General features: G+C 35.1%; 1 long non-coding RNA gene across 1 annotated transcript; it reads left to right on the top strand.

Moving 5' to 3' along the window:
• The first annotated feature begins 6,485 nt into the window (after positions 1–6,485).
• On the top strand, positions 6,486–9,792 carry LOC132631457 (uncharacterized). The gene is made up of 2 exons (XR_009578842.1): positions 6,486–6,595; positions 7,281–9,792. It is a non-coding gene; the product is annotated as an uncharacterized LOC132631457 (long non-coding RNA).
• The last annotated feature ends 245 nt before the right edge of the window (positions 9,793–10,037 follow it).

Genomic DNA, 10,037 nt, shown 5'->3' with positions numbered 1-10,037 from the left:
TTAATGTCTACTTTAGGCTTGCGTTAGTCTATTCATAATGTAACGACGTGAAATTTCCAAGATGTAACATTATGTGGGACTAAATGATCAACAAGTATAGGGGTAATGGTGGGCAAACCCAATTCCATAACTGGATGACAATAAAGATAATACCCAAAAATGCTTCAGAGGGGAGCATAGATAATGATCAGTCAGAAAATAGGCTTGTTAAGATGATCATAGTAACAGAAGGATAAGCTCAAACAAATCAGACATACCAAAGCAAATACAGGAGGGTTCATGGTCACATGTAGGTTTGTTTGTTTCCAGACATACTTAGCCTAGGACTCATCATAAATGGATTCCAAATGCACATATTCAAATAGACAGACTGTAACACCTCAGACCTTTAACTTAAGTTTTGACCATGACTCCAGACTGAGATAACCATATAAATAATGTGGAAATTGGAAATTTCTTTTCAGTTGTCAGACGGGGATTTATGCACCAGAATACGGACCGTATTTCAATATACGGCCCATATTCCAAATCGTAACTTGGTTTCTAAATCACTATGTATTTTGGAAATTAGCTCAGGAAATTTTATAGTTAAATACGGACTGTATTTTGAGATACTGGCCGTATTTGATGGTCGTATTTGGTAAGGAGTTGTACAGTGTCTCTGTCCGTTGAACAAGCTTAATTACGGTCCAGGTTTACGGACCGTAATTCAGAATATGGACCGTATTTTGGTCCATATTTCTCAGCCCGAAGCAGAACCTATAAATACCTGGTTTTAGTTCTAATTTTATTTTTAGCAGTTCCTAAAACCCTAGCACGACTTGTTTCTCCTCTCCAACCCCAAGAACTCAATTGTAAGCAAGTTTAACACATTCCGATCAAATTCTATCATGCATTTAGATAATCTAAGATGGAGTTCATTGTTTTAAACCTAGGGTTTTCATGAAAACCCACATATAAGGTTTCAAACACAGCCTTTTGGGTTCTTCTCAGAATTCAGACTATTGGATTATTGTGAAACAAATAAGGTATGTGAGTTGATAAGTTGGTATTTTACCAACTTATCTCTTCTTTTATGCTTAGATTTTTGTTATGTTTAATTGAAAAAATAGTGCATTTACTATCCTTTGCTTCAATTTTATAGGTTTATATGGTTGAGAAGAGCATTGGAAGAAGTCAAGTGAAAACAAGTCAAAAAGGAGCTAAAATGAAGAAAATGAGAAAATTGGCTAAAAGTGCAAAAAACAAATGGCTCGAAATGCAAATCAGAAATTTGAAAAGTTGGGGACTATTTTCGTCATATTTTTAATTGGAAAATTGGGGAGCTACAAAATAGAGACTTGGGGCATATTATTTTCATCTTTGCCCATCTTCCAAGCTTGGAGCAAGAAATTACACTAGGGTTTGAAGATTTGGAGACACACAATGAGAAATTCTTTACCCATTTCTTCAACTCTTGCTTTGTAATGTATATATAAGTGTGTAGCATTTTATTCCATCACTTTGATCTCGTATTTGGACATCTTAATTTGCAAAGTTGGATTATAACTCTTGTTATACTTATGTATTGAATGATTTTTATTTCTAATGAAGTGGGTTAGTGTTTCTCTATTTATTCTTCAAGATTTCATGTCTCTTAATGGTTGTAAACATTAAGTGTGCCTAGTTACCTTTACTTTGCTTGGAAAAGAGAGTTAAGGGTTAGGAAAAGAGTAAATAGCAAGGATTTGAGGCTTTAAACCTCATCTAATAACTTGAGCTAGGAATAGGATAGTTAACTTGAGGTTAAATTGATTGTGCCTAATATCACACTCTAAGGCTTGAAAAAGCTTAGAGTGAAATTCATTGATTTAGTTGGAAGACTTTCAATGAGATTTTAGAAATCATTGCATATTAACAAAAAATCGCTCTTAGTTGTAAAATTATAAAATACATTAGATCATTACTTGAGAGTAATTTGCCTCGTATCCATGATTGAGGCCATTGATCATTTTACTTGCTTTCTAGGTTAGATTATATTTTCGCAATTAGTTATAATCTTCTGTCTAAACAACCTTTAAGTGTTTGGCATAGCTATTGTTCGTGATAAATCCTACTTGCTTAAATCGCCTAATATATTGTTCTCTGTGGATTCGACCCCGACTCTTAGTTGGGTAAAATATGTTGCATACGACCATGTACACTTTCTCTTTGAGTAGTGCATTTGGACGTTATCAAAAATAGCATCGTTGCTGGGGAACAATTGACGTATTTGAGTTGGTTTGGGATTTAAGCTTACTTGCTTTGGTCCAAACTTGTGAATATGTGTTTGTGATTTTTTGTGTTTCTTTTTGTTAGTTTTTGTTTTGTTAGTTGTTTAGTTTTTGTTTTGTTAGTTGTTTTTGTCACTTGTGTCACTATGACATCTTGGAATGAAAATAGGTTTGATGGTTGCAACTCATATTTTGATGACTCATGCCCATATTGTGAAGGACCCCACTTTTGACAAGATTGTAAAAATGCTCCTAGGAGAGAGATCTGTGCACTGTCTCAATCCTATGATGGGAATATTTATAATATATGTGGTGGTCAAGGTGGACGTTGGGGTGATTGTCCAATTATTTTTCTCCCCTTCTCCCAAGTTGTTCTAACGAAAATGCTAGTTGTGCTTTTGAGTTTGATAGGAACAATGACATGGCAAGTGAAGGACAAAGTTTCGGATTTGAAGGCATCATGGCAATTCTTCAAACATACTATATCGGGAAGCTAAAATGGAGGAGGAGCAAAAACTCCTCCAACAATCCATTTTGGAAAATGGAGAAGCTATAAAAAGAATGAATGATTCAGGATGCCAATTCCTCAATCGTCATGGAAGTGTCTACTCCTCAAAATGAAATGGTTGAAGAAGAGATTTCAAATTTAAAAGATGAGCCCGAAAATTCTTGTGACCATGACGAGAGTTATGGAATTGAAGAAGTGGTTCAACTTGAAGAAGAAGAAGAAGAAGAAGAAGAAGAAGAAGAAGAAGAGCAAAATCTTGAAGAAGAAATCTCCAATTCTCAAAAAGAAGAAATTGAGGAAATAATAAATAGCATAATGGGGAGGAATGAAAAATATGGGCAAGTTGTGGCCAAATGGTGGGAAGAAGTTCAATATGGAGACGATGAAACTATCCAAAACATGGATTTCACCATGGGAAAATTTTTACAAGCTTTGGACGACTCTCAACATGAAGAAAAACTTGACAAAGGGGATATTGTGAGCCAAGATTGGCTTATGAATCAAGCTCAACAACTTAGAGTCTATGGGGATTACCATGAAGGCATTTCACGAATGATGAAAGAATTTTTAAAAATGAATGTTGAGCAAAGTCAAGAAATGGAGCTACTTAAAATTTCTATCTAGAAATTGGAGGCCGAATTGAATGCAAAAATTGAAGCATGTGATGTTCAATATCAAAGGGCCGTGGATAGTAGTTTTGAGTTGGTTTTCAATGAAGAAATGGTCAAGATTGATTTTGAAGAGCTAATGGTGGATTGCCAACCAACCGACCCAAAAGTAGTGAATGATGCCAAAATTAAAGAAATGATACTAGAGTTGTATAAAAAGGTTCATAAAATATTTTTTGAAGACTCTAGTTCATTTGTGGGTGAGGATGTCAAAAATGGAGCTCCTTAGACCGCATTTTAACCATTTTTCAACGTTGTGCTAGGTGGGTGATATGAAAATTGAACTACCCGAGCCTATGGATAATTTTGGAGATGAAGAACAATGTGTTTTTATTTTGAAGTTTGTCATGCCAAGAAGACAAAATGACATACCTCACTTAAAGGCAAAATGCGATACTCGAGAGTTGACCTCTTTGCTTTCCTACTACCGCCCCACGAGCATCATCATGATCTTAATTCAAAGTTGGGGCGACAATTCATATCCTCCAAGTGGAAGGAAAAGTGGTAAAGTTGGTAACCGTCGTGACGCGACGTTAAATCAAGCGCTTGGTGGGAGGCAACTCATCGTTTTCAAAATTTTAAGTCGTTTTTGAAATTTTTATTTTTAGAATAGTTTATTTTCTTATTTTTTGACCAATCTACCAAGTTTCATAATTTTTAGAATTATTTTGGAGGGAAAATACATAACCCCCCCCCCCCCCCCCAACGTATAGCCAGATTAATTATGACGCACCCAACCTTTGCGGACGACCTATTACCCCCCCCCCCCCCAGTCTTAATTTTTTAGTATTTTAGTACCATTTTCGACTGACGTGGCCAAAAAAAAATTATGGCGAGTGAATTGAAAAAAAATGAAATGTTGCAACTCAGATGCTTAAAATTGAGAAAGAAGACATTGAAGACACCTTCCTTCCCTCTCTTCCACATTTCAATTGTTAAATGCAATTTATTTTTCTCTTTCTTCTTCTTTCTCCTTTTTCTCTTTCTTCTTCTTTCTCCTCAACCACTACCGCCACCGCCGCTGCCGCCACATCGCCGCCTCCTCCGCAGCAGCAACGCAGCAGCAACAACAACAACGCAACAACAGCAACAGGAGGTACAAAAAATATTAAAAATGGGTTGAATAAAATGGTTAAAAATATTTTGGTGTTTGATTTTCCTTCAAATGAATGTGTGTGTTAATGGAGGAAGAAAATGAGTTGAATGTGTGTGTGTTAATGGAGGACGAAAATGGGTTGAAGAAAATGGGTTTTAATGGAGGAAGAAAATGGGTTGAATGTTTCTTGAAAATAAGCTCTTTATGATTGATGATTAAATTGAATGTGTGTGTTAATGGAGGAAGAAAATGGGTTGAATGTGTGTTTGTGTTAATGGAGGAAGAAAATGGGTTGAATGTGTGTTCGTGTTAATGGAGGAAGAAAATGGGTTGAATGTGTGTGTGTTAATGGAGGAAGAAAATGGGTTGAATGTGTGTATGCTAATGGAGGAAGAAAATGAGTTGAATGTGTGTGTGTGTGTTAATGGAGGAAGAAAATGGGTTGAATGTATGTGTGTGCTAATGGAGGAAGAAAATGGATTGATGGATTTCTTGAAATGAAGAAGAAGAAGAAGAAGAAGAAGAAGAAGAAAGGTTTAGTGATGAAGAAGAAGAGTTTAGTGATGAAGAAGACAAAATTAATGGTTTAATAGTTAATTAGAGGTTAATTAGTGTAAATATAATTAACAAAAGAAAAATCAAATGAAAAAAAAAAAGGAAAAGTGGCAGTGACGTGGCAGCAGTGTGACACCAATGTGGCGGAGAGTGTGCAACACTCTCCACTGTGCAACTGGGCTTCAATTTTTTTTTGCCACGTCAGTCAGAAAATGGTACTAAAATACTGAAAAATTAAGACTGGGGGGGTAATAGGTCGCCCGCAAAGGTTCGGTGCGTTATAATTAATCTGGCTATATGTTGGGGGGGGGGGGGGGGGGGTTATGTATTTTCCCTATTTTGGACAAGCTAGAAATTAAAAATTGGAGCAATAGCACAACATGCAGAAAAATACTCCGTGAGCTACAGGGGCGGAGCTACGGCCAAGTAAGGGTGGTTAACTGAACACCCTTCGCCGGAAAATTAGACCGTATATGTAGGTAAAATATTTTGTTTTATTCTGATATATAGATAAATGCACACCCTTGGGCACAACTGGGAGTGACGGTCCAGCGGTAAGGGTTTTCATTTGAGACATGGTGGTCCGCGGTTCGGTCCTTGTTCGCAGCACTTTTTTAGATTTCTGGGCCAGATTTTATACAAGAACATTTTTATTCTCTTCCTTATTAGACCCTACCAATTCTTCTTTAATTTTGAACGAATTAACATACTTGTTTTTCTTCTTCTTTAATTTTGAACGAATTAACATACTTCTTTTTCTATCTTTGTTTATATGTACTTCAGCCTATAAAATTAAGAAATGCATCATCTAAAATAGTATTGCGCATCAAGTAAAAATGTCGATATTCTTCTTTTCGTTTCTACATTTTCAGTTAAAATCAATCAATAAAAAAGAAAATTACTTAGAGGCACGCTTTCTTTCATTTCAACTACTATTTTGTTTTTCATATTTCCTATAGATTGTTTTGGCCTATGATTTTTTGTTTTACTGTACCAATTTCAAGGAGTAGGTACTAATTTTCTTTTATGTTTCATGGTTATTCTTATTTTTTTACATTAGTTTTGATGTGTGTTATTCTTTATATAATTCAACTAGTTGCTAAAATTGCTTTTGTTAACTTTTCTATGTTAGTTTTGATTTATAAAATTGACAATTTCATAATTCAAAGTTTTCATATGATTTAGTTAAATGATTTGATTTTAAATTTTGACCCACCCATCAGTAAAAATGATGTTTTGTGCACCCACTCGATTAAAAAAAATTATTCACTCCTTTAAAATTTGAGCAATCTTGGAGAAATTCCTGGCTCCGCCACTGGTGAGTTGTGTCTTTTAACTGTGAAGTTTTAAAACTAAACTCCCTGCCCTTTCGTTGTTTTTTTATTAAAACAAACCAATGCCGCATACGCTTCTTATTTCCCCTACTTTACAAAAAACGCTCCCAGCCTCTGTCTCTCAAAACTCACGCACATCACCACCACCACTCTCACCGCCCCATCCCACCAGCTACAACGAAGTAAGTTGGCTCTCCCTCCTCTCCTCCTCCTCTTCTCCATCGCCTCAGTTCTCTCTCTCTCTCTGTTTGAATTTTTTTTTCTTCTCTTCTTCTTCTTCTTCTTCTTACTTTTATTTTCTTGTGGTTCTTTTTGGTGTTGAATTGAGAGCTCAAATTGTGAAATTATTGTGTGTTGTTGTTTGTTTGAGATGAAATCATGATGGTTGAACTATAATTCCCATACCTTTGGGAGGGTAATTCAATTTTCTAATTGCAAGAAAAAGCTTAGTTAAAGAGATGCACACAACCGAGAGACGATTTCATTCGCCGGTGAAGTCTCAGTAACCGAGAGATATTAGGAGTTGATAGGGAAACAATTGTTGGTGGAGATTGCCTAGGTTTGGAATTAGGAGTTGTGACGTGCATCAACCTTCATAGTGCTTGTGCTTTACATGATTTTTTCTATGCGCACTCCAATTATTGCTTTATGTTAATTGAGAAGTCTGCCCTGTTCTGAATGACGTTAATTGAGTTTGATCATTGTGACTTGTGATGCGTTATGCTGATTCGTGGCTTCTAAGTTCACTGATGGGATCTTATGAACATGTATTTTGACATTCTAAAGTTGATTACATGATATGCAATTTTGTCACTGGAAATATGTGCGTAACTTGTGTGAAGCAGAACAATAATGGTGTTTTCTTAGGTATGTTTCATTCCCATGAAGCGTTGGCTTGTGTGGATATTCTCCACTGTGATACCATTATGCAGGAAAATGATTTAAAGTGGAGTACTGAGTAGCTTAGTGCAATGTTGGATTGATTGGAACATGAGTTGCAGGAAACGAATTCTTTCTTTATTTGTCTTGGAGTACAAACTGAAAAGAGTTACTTGAAATGTACTCTCACACAAAAGGCTTCAAGTTAACATGGAACAATTCAAGGAGAAGCGGAAGATCTTCTCCTTATGCACTAGCTCAACGACATCATCTTTTCAGGGAGTTCTCCAAACTTTTGCTTTAATTATATAGTTACATTGAGGACAATGCAACATTTTTAGTTGGGGGGAGATACTTCATTTTGATAGATATTCTTGTGATGGGGTGTGATAGGTCATGATGGATGATAATTTGGTAGATTGACTTTATTTTTTTTATTTTTTATATTAGTATAATCTTTTTTTTATTTTTTTTATTTTTTTATTTTAACGACTAGCTTCTTTAGTTTTTGTTAGGAGTAGAAATGGTGTTGGGATGTGATTTTTTGCCCCTTGGCTAATTTTTGGCTTGCTTGGTACCAACACATTTAAACCTTGGCATATAAATTCTAAAAAAAAGAAAAATGATTGAAGTAAGGATTCTTGTTGTGACTTTTAGATTCAATGTTTGGCTCTTTTGTTTCACTAAATGGTCTCTTTAGACTATAAGTGACTTTCTTTGAGTTCATTTGTTTCAATTGGATTTTGAATACATATTTCACGTGATTTTTCATGTGCCATGTGTGGTGAGGTTATTTGTGAGTTCTTTTGCATTACTTGTGGTCTAGAACTTGCTCGGAATGTGTTTCAAGGCGAAATCTTAGACTAACTTGGTTTGAAAAATGATGTTAGGCCTTCCTTGGACCGTTTTTGTGCCTTAAATTTCCTACCCTTGTATATTTTCCCTAGTCAACCCTTTTTTAGCCTTTAACCTTTTCTTTGACAACTATGTTACAAGTTTTACCCCCTTCTTCATTGATCCATCTTTTGGAACCCTACCTCCTTAAGTGCGTTGAAAGTACAAACATAGGCTAAAAGCCTAAGTTTGGGGGTCATGGTTGGAAAATGTTGTTATGTGGGAGTTACTTTAAAGGTGAAAAGGTGAAAGAAAAAAAATGAAAACTTCCTTGTAATTTTGAAAAAGAAAAAAAAAAGAGAAAAAGAAAAAGGAATGAATAATAAGAGTTGTGAATAAAGGGAAGACTAGGTGGTGAAATGAAAAATGAAGAAAGGGGTGGAAAAGTTTCAAAGGAAGTCTTCTTTGAGTGTTTAAAATTGTAGTGCTTAGGGAGGTTTTGAGTCACTTTTACCCAAATTGTGCCTTATCTTAACCAAAAGCCCTACATTATAATCCTTTAAGTCCTAATTGATTTTGAACCAAGTGTGTCTACATTAGTGGAGAAATACATGAAGGGCAAGCTTATGGTACTATTTGTGTGCATGTGAACATCTTTGTGAGAGAGAGAATTAATTCTTTCTATTTGATATCCCATTTGTGTTTTGAATTACATTTTCTAAGTGTGGGATTCTCTCTTAAGTGTGAGGGCACATGAGAATTTAAGTTGTGAATTTGTTTCATTTTCCAATTGAGAGGAACGAACAAAAGAAAGTTGTTTTGCGATAATGGGGTAAATTTTGAAGCTTTAGTATCATGACTTGATTGCTTCTTTGATTAACTTGGTGTTTGAGCACTTGAAATGAAAATGAAGTTTTGAGAAGAAGTTGGTGATTCATATGTTTTGGATTAATTGGCGGTACCAATCAGAGTCGTGTTTGTGCTTAAAGTAGACTTTTTGACTTGATATGATGTTAGTGCACTATTGAGTCGATTCCTTAGAAGGAGATTGTATGTTTTGAATTGCTTGAGGACAAACAATAGTTTAACTTTGGGGGTTTGATAAGTTGGTATTTTACCAACTTATCTCTTCTTTTATGCTTAGATTTTTGTTATGTTTGATTGAAAAAATAGTGCATTTCCTATGCTTTGCTTCAATTTTATAGGTTTATATGGTTGAGAAGAGTATTGGAAGAAGCCAAGTGAAAACAAGTCAAAAAGGAGCTAAAATGAAGAAAATGAGAAAATTGGCTAAAAGTGCAAAAAATGGCTGGAAATGCAAATCAGAAATTTAAAAGTTGGGGCTATTTTCGTCATATTTTTAATTGGAAAATTGGGGAGCTACAAAATAGAGACTTGGGGCATATTATTTTCATCTTTGCCCATCTTCCAAGCTTGGAGCAAGAAATTACACTAGGGTTTGAAGATTTGGAGACACACAATGAGAAATTCTTTACCCATTTTTTCAACTCTTGCTTTGTAATTTATATATAAGTGTGTAGCATTTTATTCCATCACTTTGATCTCGTTTTTGGACATCTTAATTTGCAAAGTTGGATTATATATCTTGTTATACTTATGTATTGGATGATTTTTATTTCTAATGAAATGGGTTAGTGTTTCTCTATTTATTCTTCAAGATTTCATGTCTCTTAATGGTTTCAAACATTAAGTGTGCCTAGTTACCTTTACTTTGCTTGGAAAAGAGAGTTAAGGGTTAGGAAAAGAGTAAATAGCAAGGATTTGAGCTCTAAACCTCATTAATAACTTGAGCTAGGAATAGGATAGTTAACTTGAGGTTAAATTGATTGTGCCTAATATCACACTCTAAGGCTTGGAAAAGCTTAGAGTGAAATTCATTGATTTGGTTGG

This window comes from Lycium barbarum, chromosome 3, assembly GCF_019175385.1.
Source record: "Lycium barbarum isolate Lr01 chromosome 3, ASM1917538v2, whole genome shotgun sequence".
Taxonomy (NCBI): domain Eukaryota; kingdom Viridiplantae; phylum Streptophyta; class Magnoliopsida; order Solanales; family Solanaceae; genus Lycium; species Lycium barbarum.
This window is presented reverse-complemented; position numbering and strand designations above follow the sequence as displayed.